The 17,555-nt window shown below is 42.0% G+C and overlaps 1 pseudogene; it reads left to right on the top strand.

The window, feature by feature from the left end:
• The first annotated feature begins 490 nt into the window (after positions 1–490).
• Positions 491–17,449, top strand: LOC135511156 (protein-glutamine gamma-glutamyltransferase K-like; annotated as a pseudogene).
• Positions 17,450–17,555: the final 106 nt, after the last annotated feature.

Below are 17,555 nucleotides of genomic sequence, written 5' to 3'. Positions count from 1 at the left end.
ATGAGTTGTATCCAAATTTAGAGAGGGAATGAGAAGGCCTACAGTATTATGTCAAGCAGCCACTCAGATAGAGGTTAAATTCGGACATTGGAGATGCTAAAATGTCCTTTGACTTAGTTTAGAATGGGCAGTTTATATTCAGCTGCCACTGTATCCAAAGGTGACGATATGATCATCACAGTCCACCCACTGTAGATGAGGGTAGGGTAAGGTGATGACCAGCCTTTGTTACTCACTTCCTTCCCTATGTCGCTTTTTTTGTCTTACCACATGCCTTTCTTTTATTCCCTCCACTGCCTTTCCCTGTATTTCCCCTCCCTTTCTGCATTGGAAACAAACGGCCTGCTATTGCGTAACCTGCGGGTTTGCTATGCTGTGCCTCGATGCTCCACACGGGACATCCTGGGCTACAATGGTTCATTTGATATAGCCTACTACTGTGCTAACGGTGACTGGAGGGGCGGGGGAGGGGAGGGGAGGTTTGAAGCAGAGGGTGTGTCAAATCAAATCCCGTTTGCATTCCTTAGGAGTGTATAAACCAGTATCTAAGACGCGTATGTAAGAGACATAGGAACTGGTAAGAACAACTTTTAAACCTGATCATACAAGAACGGAGAGCCATTGAAAACTTTAAAACGCACTGAAACTTTTTTGGTGAATCAAGAAGCCATCACCTAAGACAAAGTAAGGATTTTTTCATTCATTCGTATTTAAATAACCTATTTATAAAATGCGCTTACAACTCTTGACAAATAGTTACACTGTGGTAGGATTCTCATGTGATGAGGTTTTCCACAACTTTTTCAGTCGGGATGCGTTTTGCTGATATGCAAACCGTTAGACACTCACTGCAGTGAGTGAGAAGCTCATAAAAGGCAGGCAGAGGAAAATGCTCATGTAGCCTATTGATCATGTAGCCTATTGATCATGTAGCCTATTGATCATGTAGCCTATTGATCATGTAGCCTAAGCAAAATACCAGGCAATTAAATGGTAGATAGAGACAAGAGTTATTAGCTCAGTTGAGAAATATTACGTTTCACTTGACATGGGTTGATGGGTGTTAGACCTACTGGCTCCAGTGTCACAAGGCTCTTCTGCTCATAAAATGAAGTATTCCCAATTGCAAACTTAAGTCCACAGAAATGTTTCAGATACCATGCTGATATTAAAACACGTTTTTCTTGTTCCCTCACATCATGTTGCCGAGCTAGCATGTGGTTCCTTGGAAATTGTGGGAACCTACGTTTCTCATTTCCCATTGGTTCTGGGAACCAAGCTATAGGTTTCCTGGGAACCAAGCTATAACGTTCTGAGAACTGAAGTGAACATTTGGCTGTTTTGGGAATGTTAATTTTTAGGTTGCAGGGAGGTTCTGAGAACATTTTAATATGGTTCCCTGAAAGTTTTCCTGGGAGGTTTTATTAACGCTCTGAGAATATAAACATTATTTTGAGTTTCTTATTTTATTTAAGCAAGTCGATTAAGAAAAATAAATACTTATAACAATGACTCCTTAAAACTTTCACTGAATGTTTCAATAACACTTTTAGTAACACTACTAGATTATTTTGGGTTAACTCCAAGCACAGATTGGACACATGGAAATTCACTTCCTTAGGCATTAATCATGCAAACGCAGTTGTTTTTTTATTGTGACACGGCATCAGATTCATACATAATCTTCTGTTCTCTATCCATGTAATTAGTCCACTGTGCCACCAGGATGGAGCTAGCATGCCATGTTTTTTTACCTATACACAGCTGTTCATTTTAGTCTATTCAAGTAGACCTCATTTCAAAGGAAACAAGCACTCATTAAGATCAGGTGTGGCCGATTTGTGGGTGCGTCCAACACACCTGAACACACTTAACAAGATAGAAGATAGAGTTTTGTTGATGCTGAGAATGGATTGTATATGTTTTTAAATAACATTATTAAAACATTTTCTGAGCGTTACTAAAGTTTTCTTGTGTTTAAAAAAAAAAGTTTATCTTAAGATTCTCTGAACAATTTGAGAACTTTTATTTCAATAGAACCATGGGGAAATCTATAAGAAACATTATGCTAAAGTACTGAAATTCCCACAGAAAAATGTTGTTTTTAACAATCTCTGAACAATTTGAGAACATTCCCAATGTCAAACCAGTTGGAGAACGTTCCTAGAACATCACCAAAATGTTAATGTTTGAATGTTTAACCTTCTGTTAAAGTAATGAATTACCAAGAAAAGAAAGTTTCTTAAATGTGCTGAGAATGTTCCAAAGCCACGCAACTATCCTGCATCATTTCCAGAAAGTTGTGGGAAGGTTGTATGCAAAATAACCATAGGACAACCACACTCTGACCAAGCGCAAAGAAACAAATGGTTCTCAGAACATTATGTGCATTATACCTCTGCCATGATTTCACCTCTCATGTGGTCTATTGACCTTTGTTCTCAAACAAGTGGAGATAGAATACATGTTGCATGCCATTTCATTTTTTAACAAATGCTGATTGTGGGTGTTATGTTCATCAGGCATCACTTTGAGGGATGTTTTATGTGTGTTGGGGAAGCAGGCTTCAACTCATTGTATTTGGGTGTTATTGTTGGAAAAGTGCATTGAATTAGAAGCTCTTATCTCAGTAGCCCATGTGCATTCCAATCATGCAAGCAAGGTGCTAACTGCCAAAAACAAACCCACTGTGCGGGAGGGAAACATGTGGAGGGACAGGGGCAGGCACAGGTGAAAGAGAGGACCATGGAAACGTTGTGGAGTGGTGCTAGAAACAGGGTGGTTTTGGGTGGGGTCCCAATTCTATGTTGCAAGCAATTTTGACTTTGGAATTTGCATTTGTCATCATTGTTACATGATAAGTAATGCTTCTGACATGTATTTCTCTTTTTCAAAAACACAATACAGTCTCTTTCTGACAATTCTTAGGACATTTGGATGACTGTAAGGGAGGGGAACATTATTGGACCAACTGAGGAGTTTAGAAATCAGTCACTCACACGGGAATACATTCAACTATAAACACACACACACAGTGCTATAGTTACTAAGCCCACCATGACTACACACCCCTCTGCTACACCCGCTTGCTGTTCACTCTACTCCCTCTGAGCTTTTCCCTATGTTCTTTCTGTTTTGCTCTCTTAGCAGTCTTAATTATCAAAAGGTTTGTGAAACTTTTTCACTAGCCTCTACACACATTAAAGTGTCTTTTATGTTTAGACACAGCAGATCAAGTACAGATGGAGAACATGGTTGGAAACTCCTCGTGGTTTTCTTTAAACATGCTTCATGTTCCTCTTGTTTTTAACTCACCTGACCTCTGACATTTGTCATTGAACTCCCATTATGTTTACAACTCTAGCCTGGATCCACTCAGATTCATAGTCTCATGGATCCCCTAACCTTTCAGTTTGATGAATGGCGGTCTAAAAAAATGAACTAGATGTAACTGGGATTAATTAATTGCTCTGCGTTGTCATGAAAATATTATTATTGTTTCCCATCATCTCTAGAGATTACACACACATACATGTGGGGCTGTAGGGTCCGGTATCAATCAGTGAGTCAGGAGTTATGCCGGGGTGTTTGGGGAATTGGGGGAGTCCCTGACCTGGGATAAAAGCCTAACTACCCTGGCATGCTTTGGGAAAGGAGGACTGTTGAAAAAAGTGTGAGTCAGGAATGTGGTAATTGTGAGAAAAGATTGAATAGAAAACAAGCTAGTTTCTGGAATGGAGGGAGGAAAAAATGTAAGCGGAGAGAATAAAAACCAAGTTGATCAAGTATAGGAATAGTAATGTTACTATTGTTCTCAGTGGATTATTGTGCAGTGTTGTCCAAGTAATGTGTGCACTTAACCTCTCCAACATTGAATTGTTGACATGCTTTTGTATCTTCATTTGTTGTTATTTTATAGATTCTCTCAGTCAATTGCTCTTCTTTTCTATCCTTCCATTTTTTGATCTCGGCACTCTCCAATATGAGTACTATTTATCTCTGTCTGTATCACCCCTCTAACAGTCATCTCATCTCTAACTTCTGTATCACCCCTCTAACAGTCTCATCTCATCTCTAACTTCTGTATAACCCCTCTAACAGTCTCATCTCATCTCTAACTTCTGTATCACCCCTCTAACAGTCTCATCTCTAACTTCTGTATCACCCCTCTAACAGTCTCATCTCGTCTCTAACTTCTGTATCACACCTCTAACAGTCTCATCTCATCTCTAACTTCTGTATCACCAATCTAACAGTCTCATCTCTAACTTCTGTATCACCCCTCTAACAGTCTCATCTCTAACTTCTGTATCACCCCTCTAACAGTCTCATCTCATCTCTAACTTCTGTATCACCCCTCTAACAGTCTCATCTCTAACTTCTGTATCACCCCTCTAACAGTCTCATCTCATCTCTAACTTCTGTATCACCCCTCTAATAGTCAGTCTCATCTCATCTCTAACTTCTGTGATCACCCCTCTAACAGTCTCATCTCTAACTTCTGTTTCACCCCTCTAACAGTCTCATCTCATCTCTAACTTCTGTATCACCCCTCTAACAGTCTCATCTCATCTCTAACTTCTGTATCACCAATCTAACAGTCTCATCTCTAACTTCTGTATCACCCCTCTAATAGTCTCGTCTCATCTCATCTCTAACTTCTGTATCACCCCTCTAACAGTCTCATCTCGTCTCTAACTTCTGTATCACCCCTCTAACAGTCTCATCTCTAACTTCTGTATCACCCCTCTAACAGTCTCGTCTCATCTCTAACTTCTGTATCACCCCTCTAACAGTCTAATCTCATCTCTAACTTCTGTATCACCCCTCTAACAGTCTCATCTCTTCCCTAACTTCTGTATCACCCCTCTCAGAATGCCAGGAGACCGGTCGACGGTGAGTGGTTCTGTTGTGGGCCGTTTCCATGGCGTCGCCCCGGCCACAGTGCAGATAACCAACCAGAAGGAGGCGGACTCTAATTCTAAGAAGCAGGGAGGCTGTAACAGTCTCATTTCAGAAGATTCTGCTATCACCCCTCTAACAGCTCATCATCTAACACTGTCATCACAGATGATGGGGTGAAACCAGCCACGCTCCCCGAGCCTCCTCAGCCCCACACTGGAGACAACGAGCTGGAAGGTAGGTTACATGAAGCAACATAATCAGTCAAATTCATTAGTTCATAATAGTAACCCCATAGGAAAAACCCCTGGCCCTATATATAAGCATTAAGCACTGACCATTGCATTATCTTTTTAAATCTCTCTCAGAACTGATGTTGTCGGTGCGCTCGGTGGATCTACTGAGCTCTAAGATGGGTCAGAACCGCCTGGAGCATCACACCAACCTTTTCCATGGCAATGAGCTCATCATCCGACGTGGCCAGACGTTCCAGATGGAACTGGACCTGTCGCGACCTTTCAACTCCAACACAGACAAACTCCACCTGGAACTCAAGACAGGTCAGTTTGACTTTGAGGGCTCTCACAAAAAGGCTATTTTGTTATCCTTGGTACAGTACAGTATGTCCTTTACATGAAACATGATATACTATCAAGTTGTAGGATGTGTCCAGCTGTTTCCTGGGTCCCCAGACATGAGAAAGGAAGGCAGCTAGGCAGCTGTTACATTAGAATTAGAATTAGAATTGTGAACATTATTTACTCCAAAAGTATTAGGACAGTGTGATTTGTTTCTTATCAGGTGAACCATATCAGGTTAACCCTATAGTTGGTGCCTTGAATGACTTCCTGAGTGGGTCTGACAAAACCTTGGAGGTCTGAAAGAGAAAAAGATCTCCTGCACACTATGTGAATTTGCAAATTGACACATGCAATTTTTCCGTCATAAGGAATCCAAACTATGGAGACTAATGAGAATTCAGCGGCTGTCCTTACTAACAATGCTAGTAGAGAGGCAGTGTTTGGATAAATTACCTCTCAACAAGCGCTTAGAGAGACAGAGAGAAACCCATTAGCTTAAAGCAAAACCCCAGCCTAGAGATGTGATAGGCCTACGCACACAGGCACACATACTTTATGAGGACGTTCTGTGTCTATGCTCTCAGTGGACTTTTCACAGTACTACACTGTGTTTATCTCAGCTGAACTGAACTGTATGACAGTGACACATTTGTGGTTTACACTTGGTTTGGCACTGTCACTCTCTGGGACAACAGACTATGAATTGCAATGATGTGGACACTGTGGTTTTTCTCACTTTTCTGCATATAAGACTACACATTACCATTAAAGATAAACCACTGTCATTCCACTATCTTACCTTATTTCGTATCTTTTAAGGTAAATTCAATTAAAACGTTTCACTGGTTTGCAGAGCTTTCCCTTGCTCTTTCACACATGCAAGTACAGACAAGTAAGCACACATGTACATACTCATTCACTCTGTATAAATAGTCAACATTGACATTTGCCAAGTAGAGTGTGATGGTATTGGAATGGCCATCTCCATGGTTACGAGAGGAATGTGATTTCCTGCCTCTACAATGGAATGTGTGTGCTAGTCATGTGCAGCTGTTAAGGGTGCGTGTGTATGTTTGAATCTATGCACATTTAAATGTTGGTTTAGTGTGGTCCTTTTGTGCCAAGTCTAGGACCAAAAGGCTCCTCAACAGCTTCTACCCCCAAGCCATAAAACTGCTGAACAATTCATCAAATCACCACCGGACAATTTACATTGACCCCCCCCCCCCCCTTTTGTACACTGCTGCTACTCTGTTTATTATCTATGCATAGTCACTTCACCCCCACCTACATGTACAGATTACCTCAACTAACCTGTACCCTCGCACACTGATTGGGTATCGGTGCCACCTGTATATAGCCTCGTTATTCTTATTCTTATTGTGTTACTTTTATTATTACTTTTTATTTTAGTCTACTTGGTAAATATGTTCTTAGCCAACAGTGCAGTTCAAGAAGAGTTAGGGGCTTGTAAATAAGCATTTCCCGGTTAAGTCTACACTTGTTGTGTTCGGCACACGTGACAAAGATTGATTTTGATTTGAATTACGCTGTTATTACACCAATATTACACTGTTATGACAATGCTATTACATCAATATTTCACTGTTAGTACACTGTTATTACAACAATATTATGAGTTATTACATAATATTACACTGTCATTACATGGATATTACACTGATATTGCACTGTTCCGACACTGCTTAAATCACCCTGAAGCTTTGTTTTACTACCCTGATAATTGTAAACTAATAATTTATTCATTTGTCTGACAGGACCCGTCCCCATGGTGTCTAAGGGCACACACATCATAATTAAATTGGTGGAGGAACTAGAGGACCACAGCTGGGAGGCTAAGATCGTGAAGCAGAACGGCAACAGGATCAAGCTGTCCGTAAACTCGCATCCCAAAGCCGTGATTGGCCAGTACAAGCTCACTGTGATGGTGAAGTGCCCTAAGCAGGAGGTGGCCGTCACACACGACCCCAGCAAAGACGTCGTCATGCTGTTCAACCCATGGTGTGAAGGTAAGGATGAGTGGAGTGTTATGAGACAGCAGAAGGTAGAGAGAAGAAGAGAGGAGGTAGATAGAGAGACAAAAGTTGCGCTTTGATTAGCTTGCCTAGCAAAGTGGGTGGGCGGGGTTTGCATGTTTCGGGACCGTTGCCACTGACACCCAAACAACACCCACCAAAGGTGTGAAACAAGTAGGACAAAAAAAGATATTGCAATGAATCACAATTCAGCTTCGATGCTGTATATCGGTCCAGTATTTCAATGTTGTTATTCCATTGCAATAGGGACAGCCACATTCAAACACCAGGGCCAAGTGTGACAGATCCCAGAGCAGACACAGAGGAGGCTGGTTCTGGGACTACAATTTATCCTCTTGGTCTCTCAGAACAGCACTAATGTAAATGTACACATAGGCAGGGCATGTAGCTCACTGCCCAATAACGTGTTGCTATCCATCACAAAAAGAGTCACTGCTTGACCGAGAACACTTGTTTCATTCTCTGGCTGTGAGTCAAGACCAGACATCCATTTGCTTGGGACTCTGGTCTTTGCCAATTGATGTTGACCTGCTTTACCGTTATTGTCTCTAACTGTTCAATAAAAACCTGTATTTTGAGGTCTCTGGAATTAAAACACTTTCAGGCTGTGCATTTTGATTCATTAAAACTAAAGATGTACCTGCACACACTTGGTAAAATGAAAATAAATTGAAACTGGTTATATTGATTTAAATATGCTTTGTTTCATCTGATTAAGATGTTTGTTCTGCCTTCTGGAAAGGGTTTTGATTGAATAGCGCTATCTGTCTTTAATTGTACTGTTTGGCAGGTAGCCCAATCCATCCTTTCCTGTCATAAAAGTTGACATTCCACAATTACTGTACAAACCTCCTTAGGACCATATGATGGAAGCACAACAGCTGGTGGCACTCTCTCTCTGTCTCTCATTCTCTCTCTCTCTCTCTGATTCTCTCGGAGCACTTGTTGAGAGGAAATCTATTCAATGCAGCCCTATTCCCATAAATGAGCTAGGCCCCTCTGAGAGCTCCAGACATTGTGTTAGTAACAGTTAACCCTCTCCTGGCTACACTGACTCTCCCTGGTGTTTATCAAAATAGTAATTTTGTACTTAAGACAGATATGACAATGTTGTGGACTGTGAATGAAACAACATTTAAGAAGTGTCATGCAAAAACATACACATTTCACCTGTAACTCCAGGAGTGAAAAAATGTATACCTAATCTTTGTCCCCTGGTTCTCTCTCCCTCTCCTTAGTTGACACAGTGTACATGGATGACGAGGAAGAGAAGAAGGAGTATGTGCTGAATGACATAGGAAGACTCTACTACGGTACAGAGACACAGATTGGAGCTCGCACATGGAACTATGGACAGGTATTAGACAGGGAGGAAATCAAGTGTGGTTGGTTTGAAATCTTTCTGCAAACCCCAGTCATTCTGCAAACCCTAGTCATTTAAGAAGCAGACTCTGTTTATTCCTTGTTTTGACCTCCACCCTCTCTCCCATCTCACTGTGTCTGTCTGTTTCCTCCTGTTTGTGCTGTTCAGTTCCTTGAGGGGATGCTTGAGGCCTGTCTCTATGTGCTGGAGAAGAGTGAGATCCCTCCGTCTGGTAGAGGAGATTCTGTCAACGTGGTCAGAGTCATATCTGCCATGGTGAGTTACTGGTCAACTTATTCAGGAGTTGAACGTACAAAATGTTTCTCATCCTCCACATACTTTCAATGTATTTATGCCTGTCAAATCATGTGTCATATCATCTTGAATGATTGATCTGAATTATGCTGATCTCAATTTCATTACCATTACTGTATTATTGTAGAAAAAAAAAGATGTTCTCAATAACTTACCTTTTTAAATAAACCACCTGCTATACTTTATCTTACTGTAATCATCATAATATTTATATATTCCTTAACTAATTCCATTAGTTTACTTTTAGGTTGTGTGTATTGTTGTGACTTATTAGATATTACTGCACTGTTGGAGCTAGAATTTTGCGTGCCCACAATAACATCTGCTGAACATGTGCAACTGACCAATACAATTTGATTTGACTCGTTCTAATTCTCTCCCTTTAATGCATCAGATCAACTCCCCAGATGACAATGGGGTCCTGGCAGGAAACTGGTCAGGGAACTATGTGGGAGGAGTTTCCCCTACAGCCTGGAGTGGCAGTGTGGACATTCTGATGAAATACCACAAGGAGGGAGGCCAGCCTGTCAAATACGGACAGTGCTGGGTGTTCTCTGGCGTTACCACCACAGGTGTGTGTGTGTGTGGTGTGTGTGTGCCCGTACTAGTTTCTACACATGTGTTTTGCATACATAAACACAGTGGCAATATGATGATCCACACAGGCCCGTATGTTGTAGTGATGCGCGGGTTGACTCATAACCCGCAGTCCCCTGGTTATAGCGGGTGGGTTTAGGGTCATTAAGTATTTTGTGGATGAAGGGCGGGTGGGTTGAAGCAAGCAAAGAAAGCAAGGTTTTTCTTTCATTGTTTTAGGCTATCTGGTATTAGTGATAAGCCTAAGCTTTAAGGTCAATAACTGTACACTCGCCCAATAGCTTACATGCTAATCATCAAATGCTTTTGCGAACGAGCAGAAAAAGTATTTGGGCCTGAGCTACATACATTATATTGGTCCCCTAAAACAGGACTTGTAAAGGCCCAGTGCACTACATTTGAACACATTCTTTTGTAAGACTTTAATTTTTATTCTGATTTTTTTAGGGGGTGCTGCAGCACCCTCAGCACCCCTACTTCCAACAGCTATGAACACGGTCCATAAACATCTTTGCTCTGCAAAAGAAACAGAGATGACAGAGAACTTGATCGATTTCAACTAGATTGAAACGTTCATTCTATTGATTTATGACATTCTGTTGAGCAAGGGTTTATTTAGTCTTCTAGGGCAACATATAATGACAGAAGAGAAGCTGCATGTATCTAATGATTATAAACAAGTTAACTAACAAATAGCCTACCAAAATGTCAGAAATTATAAGCAGAAACATATCAATATCAGGCAGGGGAAAAATCCTCCACCCCCTGTCAAAAAATCATTCCCCTTCTCTGATGGGTTATTAGCAATTGCGGGCGGGTGTTGGTGAACAAAGAGTTGACCCGCGCACAATTAAGGCTGTGTGATGTCTCCTGTTTGCTTGCTTTTCATATCTATGGTCACTTGACTTCATATACACTCTTTTTTTACCTGGTCTCACTCTCTCAATCCCCCCCACCCTCTCTCCATCTCTCAGTGCTCAGGTGTCTGGGTATACCGTGTCGTAGTGTAACAAACTTCCAGTCTGCCCACGACACAGATGTCTCACTCACAACAGACGTGTATCTGGATGAGAATATGGAGCCGCTGGACCACCTCAACTCTGACTCTGTTTGGTGAGTTATAATCCAAATGAAGTAGAGCCTGGTTTGTCCTGGCCAGGTCAAGTGCATCTAACCTGCCACATGTTAAGAGTTCTCCACTTCAATCCAGGCCACATGAGTGTATGTTTGGCTTTGCTCTAAATACACAGATATGCCTTGCCACAAATCATACTCTATAAAAAAAACACCAGGCTGGAGTTATAGAAATAAATGTCTTCGGTAAAACGCAAATCAAATTGTATTTATCAAATGCGCCGAATACAACAAGTGTAGACTTAAAGACTTAAACCGTAAATTGCTTACTTACAAGTCCGTAAACAACAATGCAGAATTTTGTAAAAAGTAAGTAAGAAAATATTTGCTCAATTATTTGAGAAAAAATCTAATAAAGTAAAGTAAGAAAAGTTACACAATAAAATAACAATAACAAGTCTATATACAATGTGTACCGGTACCGAGTCAATGTGCGGGGGTACAGGTTAGTCGAGGTAATTGAGGTAATATGTACTGCACATGTAGGTAGGGATCAATGCAAATAGCAGTCTTATGGCTTGGGGGTAGAAGCTGTTAAGGAGCCTTGTGGACCTAGACTTGGCGCTCCGGTACAGCCCATGACTGGGATGGCTGGAGTCTTTGACCCTTTTTAGGGCTTTTCTCTGACACCGCCTGGTATAGAGGTCCTGGATGGCAGGAAGCTTGGCCCCAGTGATGTACTGGGCCGTAAGTACTACCCTCTGTAGTGCCTTGCGGTCAGATACTCCTAACAACCCCCTTCTCTGTGTAGGAACTTCCATGTATGGAACGACTGTTGGATGTCCAGGCCAGACCTTCCTCCTGGTATGGGTGGCTGGCAGGCACTAGACTCCACCCCCCAGGAGACCAGCCAGGGGACCTTCCGCTGTGGCCCCGCCTCTGTCACCGCCATCCGCACCGGCCAGGTCTACCACAAATATGACACGCCCTTCGTCTTCGCTGAGGTGAGTTCTATGGGAAGGAGATGGTTGAAGATCTATGATCAGTTGTGAATACTAATAATAAAATATGCCATTTAGCAGATGCTTTTATCCAAAGCGACTTAGTCATGCGTTGCCCTGGGAATCAAATCCACAAACCTGCCGTTGCAAGCGCCATGATCTACCAATTGAGACATACTTCATCTTACACACAGATCTCAAATTAGAGAAGAAATGGCTAAACTGACCTTGGATTACTTCCTATCTTTTATCAAATATTACACGCTTTCCCTGTTTCTCCATGAATGAATGGTGCTGATCATGCCTGTCTGTCTGTGTCTCCTCAGGTGAACAGTGATAAGATCTACTGGCAGAGAAACCTGGACGGTACCTTCACTCAGATCCACAGTGAGAAGAAGGCTGTGGGACACTTCATCAGCACCAAAGCTGTGGGCTCTGATGAGCGTGCTGACATCACACACCTGTACAAACACACCGAAGGTACAGTGATGTCGTCATGCACTTCAATACACTGTCAGAGGGTCGCTTGGTAACTGTATTTACACATGGAATAACACTCCGGTTATAAGGATGACATCACTCACCTGTAAAGACAAGACTCGGTAGCCTAGTGGGGGTTGGCAGGTAGCCTAGTGGTTAGAGCGTTGGGCCTGTAAGGTTGCTAGATAAAATCCCTGAGTTAACAAGGTAAAAATCTGTTGTTCTACCACTGATCGACGCAGTTGTTCAGGGGTAGACCCCACTGTTCTTAGGCCATCATTGTAAATAAGAATTTGTTCTTTACTGACTTGCCTAGTTAAATAAAGGTTAAATAAAATTAAATCATCTGAGATCAGGCTATGACACTCGGTCAAAAACAACAACCCTGCAATGAACAGCATTTTCAATATAGACATCAGGGATAGTCAGATAATCACACTGTCATTATCTGATTGAAATTAGCACACAAACAATAATCTCCCCTCTCTGATCCCCCCCCCCTCCCACTAACCAGAATCAGAGGAAGAGCGCATTGCTGTGGAGACGGCCAGTCGCTATGGCACCAGGCCTGATGTGTACTCCACGCCGATGGCGAAGGACGTGAGCGTGGAGGTGAAGATGGAGGGGGAGGGGCCTCGTATGGGGGAGGATGCCCAGCTGACCATTGTGGTGACCAACCTGAGCTCCCAGCCGCGCAGAACCACGCTCCACAGCCAGGTGGCCGTCATGTACTACACCGGGGTGCTGAAGGGAACCGTCCAGAAAAACAAACTGCCTGTGGAACTCATGCCCAATGAAGGTGAGTCGGCAAGGGGAATAGTTGGAGGATGTTGCCCCTAACTGCTACAGGGTCAGATAATTGTAATCTGATCCTAGACCTGTGGCTTAGAGCAACTTCTATCTCAACCCAACTGAGGCCAGCAGCATTCCCAGCTAGCACCTTTTCAGCTCAGTAACAATATTGTCTCCACTCTGCATTTCCTGTTACCACATGTGTATCCTCAATCCTCTCATCTGACCCCTGTACTGTAGAATGTGCATCTCAATTTCTCTTCCTCCTCAGTGAAGACCATGCAGTGGGTCCTACCCTACCAGAGCTACCAGAACCAGTTGGTGGACCAGGCTGCTCTGATGCTGACTCTGTCTGGACGGGTCTCTGAGACCCAGCAGGTCCTTGCCACTCAGACCAACTTCAGGCTCCGCACACCGGACCTCAACATCGAGGTAAGACGCAACTTAGCTTTAGCCCAACCTGTCACTGGATTCCTATGAGGTTCAAATTGGAATTCAAAAAGTTATATTTGAGCAACAGTACTGTATACAGTATGCTGGTTATGTTCAGTTCTTTATTTAAATATACAGTTGAAGTCGGAAGTTCACATACACCGTAGCCAAATACATTTAAACTCAGTTTTTCACATTTCCTGATATTTAATCCTAGTAAAAATTCCCTGTCTTAGGTCAGTTTGGATCACCACTTTATTTTAAGAATGTGAAGTGTCAGAATAATGGTAGAGAGAATGATTAATTTCAGCTTTTATTTCTTTCGTCACATTCCCAGTGGGTCAGAAGTTTACATACACTCAATTAGTATTTGGTAGCATTGCCTTTAAATTGTTTAACTTGGGTCAAACATTTCAGGTAGCCGTCCACAAGCTTCCCACAATAAGTTGGGTGAATTTTGGCCCATTCCTCCTGACAGCGCTGGTGAAACTGAGTCGGGTTTATAGGCCTCCTTGCTCGCACATGCTTTTTCAGTTCTGCCCACAAATGTTCTATCGGATTGAGGTCAGGGCTTTGTGATGGCAACTCCAATACCTTGACTTTGTTGTCCTTAAGCCATTTTGCCACAACTTTGGAAGTATGATTGGGGTCATTGTCCATTTGGAAGACCCATTTGCAACCAAGGTTCAACTTCCTGACTGATGTCTTGAGATGTTGCTTCAATATATCCACATAATTTTCTGTCCTCATGTTGCCAACAACATGATGCTTCCCCACCCTCGTGCTTCACGGTTGGGATGGTGTTCTTCGGCTTGCAAGCCTCGCCCTTTTTCCTTCAATCATAACGATGGTCATTATGGCCAAGCAGTTCTATTTTTGTTTCACCAGACCAGAGGACATTTCTCCAAAAAGTACGATCTTTGTCCCCATGTGCAGTTGCAAACCGTAGTCTGTCGGTTTTGGAGCAGTGGCTTCTTCCTTGCTGAGTGGCCTTTCAGGTTATATCGATATAGGACTCGTTTTACTGTGGATATAGATACTTTTGTACCTGTTTCCTCCAGCATCTTCACAAGGTCCTTTGCCGTTGTTCTGGGATTGATTTACACTTTTCACACCAAAGTACGTTCATCTCTAGGAGACAGAATGGGTCTCCTTCCTGAGCGGTATGACGGTATGACTTTTAGAAATTGCTCCCAAGGATGAACCAGACTTGTGGAGGTGTACAATTTTTTTTCTGAGGTCTTGGCTGATTTCTTTAGATTTTTCCATGATGTCAAACAAAGAGGCACTGAGTTTGAAGGTACGCCTTGAAATACATCCACAGACACACCTCAAATTGACTCAAATGATGTCAATTGGCCTATCAGAAGCTTCTAAAGCCATGACATCATTTTCTGGAATTTTCCAAGCTGTTTAAAGGCACAGTCAACTTAGTGTATCAAAACATCTGACCCACTGGAATTGTGATACACTGAATTATAAGTGAAATAATCTGTCTGCAAATAGTTGTAAAAATTACTTTTGTCATGCACGAAGTAGATGTCCTAATCGACTTGACAAAACTATAGTTTGTTAACAAGAAATGTGTGGAGTGGTTGATAAACAAGTTTTAATGACTCCAACCTAAGTGTATGTAAACTTCCGACTTCAACTGTATATACCAAACCCAATGCAATGCTGTAGAAATTAAGTAGTACAGATGTCTTGACTAGCGGCCATGGTACAGACTGCATACAGATGTCTTGACTAGCGGCCATGGTACAGACTGCATACAGATGTCTTGACTAGCGGCCATGGTACAGACTGCATGCAGATGTCTTGACTAGCGGCCATGGTACAGACTGCATGCAGATGTCTTGACTAGCGGCCATGGTACAGACTGCATGCAGATGTCTTGACTAGCGGCCATGGTACAGACTGCATACAGATGTCTTGACTAGCGGCCATGGTACAGACTGCACAGATGTCTGCATGTACAGATGATCTTGACGGCCAGCGGCCATGGTACAGACTGCATGCAGATGTCTTGACTAGCGGCCATGGTACAGACTGCATGCAGATGTCTTGACTAGCGGCCATGGTACAGACTGCATGCAGATGTCTTGACTAGCGGCCATGGTACAGACTGCATGCAGATGTCTTGACTAGCGGCCATGGTACAGACTGCATGCAGATGTCAGTGCCCAGATAAACAGCAACACTGCAAAGTATGATGTTGTGTTTGTTTCCTCAGCCTGAAGGGGACGCGGTGGTGGGTAAGGAGATGGCAGCCAAGATCACGTTCACCAACCCTCTGCCACATAAACTGAGGGGTGTGGTGTTTAGGGTGGAGGGACTGGGCCTGCAGAAGGTCCGCGAGGTGGTTGTGGGGTAAGATCATAAAATTAAGAATACAAGTAATTTAACATGATCTCTATGGGCAAGACCCTGTAACCATCTCAATGTTCAGATGAAGGATCTTAATTTGAGCAAGTTTGCTACTGCAGGAAAATAATCCTTCAGCAACAGGAAATGTGAATTATTATTATGTGGATTATATTTAGGGGTTTGTAGGGGTTAATACTTTTTGCTGGGGAAAATCAAGTCTGAAATTTCTAAGTGGAAATGTAAAACTTTAAAAGCATTTTTAAAACTCAAACAAACTACAAGTTTGCATTTCCTGCTTGGCAGGAAAACTCTCTGATTAAATTTTATCCTACATCTGTATTAGCCTTTTCTCGGTCAATTACGCTCACATCTGTCTCTGTATTAAACCCCTCTTTGACCCTCTTCTAAGTAATATTAACCCCCCTTTCTCTCTCAGTGATGTTGGAAGCCACTCCACGGTGACTCTGACAGAACACTTCATCCCTACCCAGGCTGGGCCCAGGAAGTTGGTAGCGGCTCTGGACTGTAAACAGCTGACACAGGTACATGGCGTTGCTGACATCGACGTCCAGAACCAATGAGAGGGAGCCTGCAGCTCTCTCCTATCCACTTACCTGGCCTTTAATTCAAGTCTCATCATAGAAAATGGGAAACCTTTTATTTAGTTCTCCCAAGGCATAAGTATTGTTTGATATATTTGATATTTCATGCTGTCATGTAATTATGGAAATATCCTGATCTTTGGATGAAGTTGTAAACGATTGTTAATGTTAACAAGCGCTAATCTTTTTGATACGTAATATCCTAGAACCACCAGTGCGCTTTGTTCTGAAATGGATTTGATGTTACTGTAAGGGCTGTCCACACCTATAAAGAAGAAACATCAAACTATTGTTGGGGCCATTGAAATAGTTTATAAAAAATCCTGTGGTAAATGTAATTATCTAGCTGTACATTATCTAATATTACTGTATTTGTATTTTTTAACAAACAATGTCATGGTGCTGTCATCAAAACATTTTGATAAATGCACTGTATACATGCATTAAACTATTCCATTATGTTAGTGTTCAAGTATTTATGTTATCAACATGTTGGATAAAGTGTTACACATGTAGCATAACATGTCGGTCAAATTCATATTTTATATGGCTTATTTGAAGGTGAAGCACTAGTTTGATTTTATGAGGGTTATGCCTAAAGATTACCTTCTCAATGTGTTTATGTGAAATAACTCAAGTCAGTATTATGGCCCATTGATTGGTCATTGTGCTTCCTTGCCTGAAACTGCTCTTATGAAACAGTCAGCTCCTGAACACTAAGAGATGGAAACAAAGCCTTTGTTGACCTCGCTCTGCTCTCCTAGTGTTAGGGAGCTTTTTACTGCACTTAAAATACAAGGAAGTCAACTGTTTTAAAGAGTTACATTTTATTGTATTTTTTTTATGTATTGTCAATGTATTTGCTAATAAAACAACTACAGAGTGATGTTTCCTATTGAGTTATGTGCATGACTCCCTGGAAGACAAGCCCTGACTGAATGGAAAGGTGTTAGGAGATCAGAAAGATGCCATTATTCACCGTAGCAACTACA

This window comes from Oncorhynchus masou, chromosome 3 (assembly GCF_036934945.1).
Source record: "Oncorhynchus masou masou isolate Uvic2021 chromosome 3, UVic_Omas_1.1, whole genome shotgun sequence".
NCBI classification, from domain to species: domain Eukaryota; kingdom Metazoa; phylum Chordata; class Actinopteri; order Salmoniformes; family Salmonidae; genus Oncorhynchus; species Oncorhynchus masou.
Note: the sequence above shows the minus strand (reverse complement) of the source record. Positions and strands in the feature narration are given on the sequence as shown.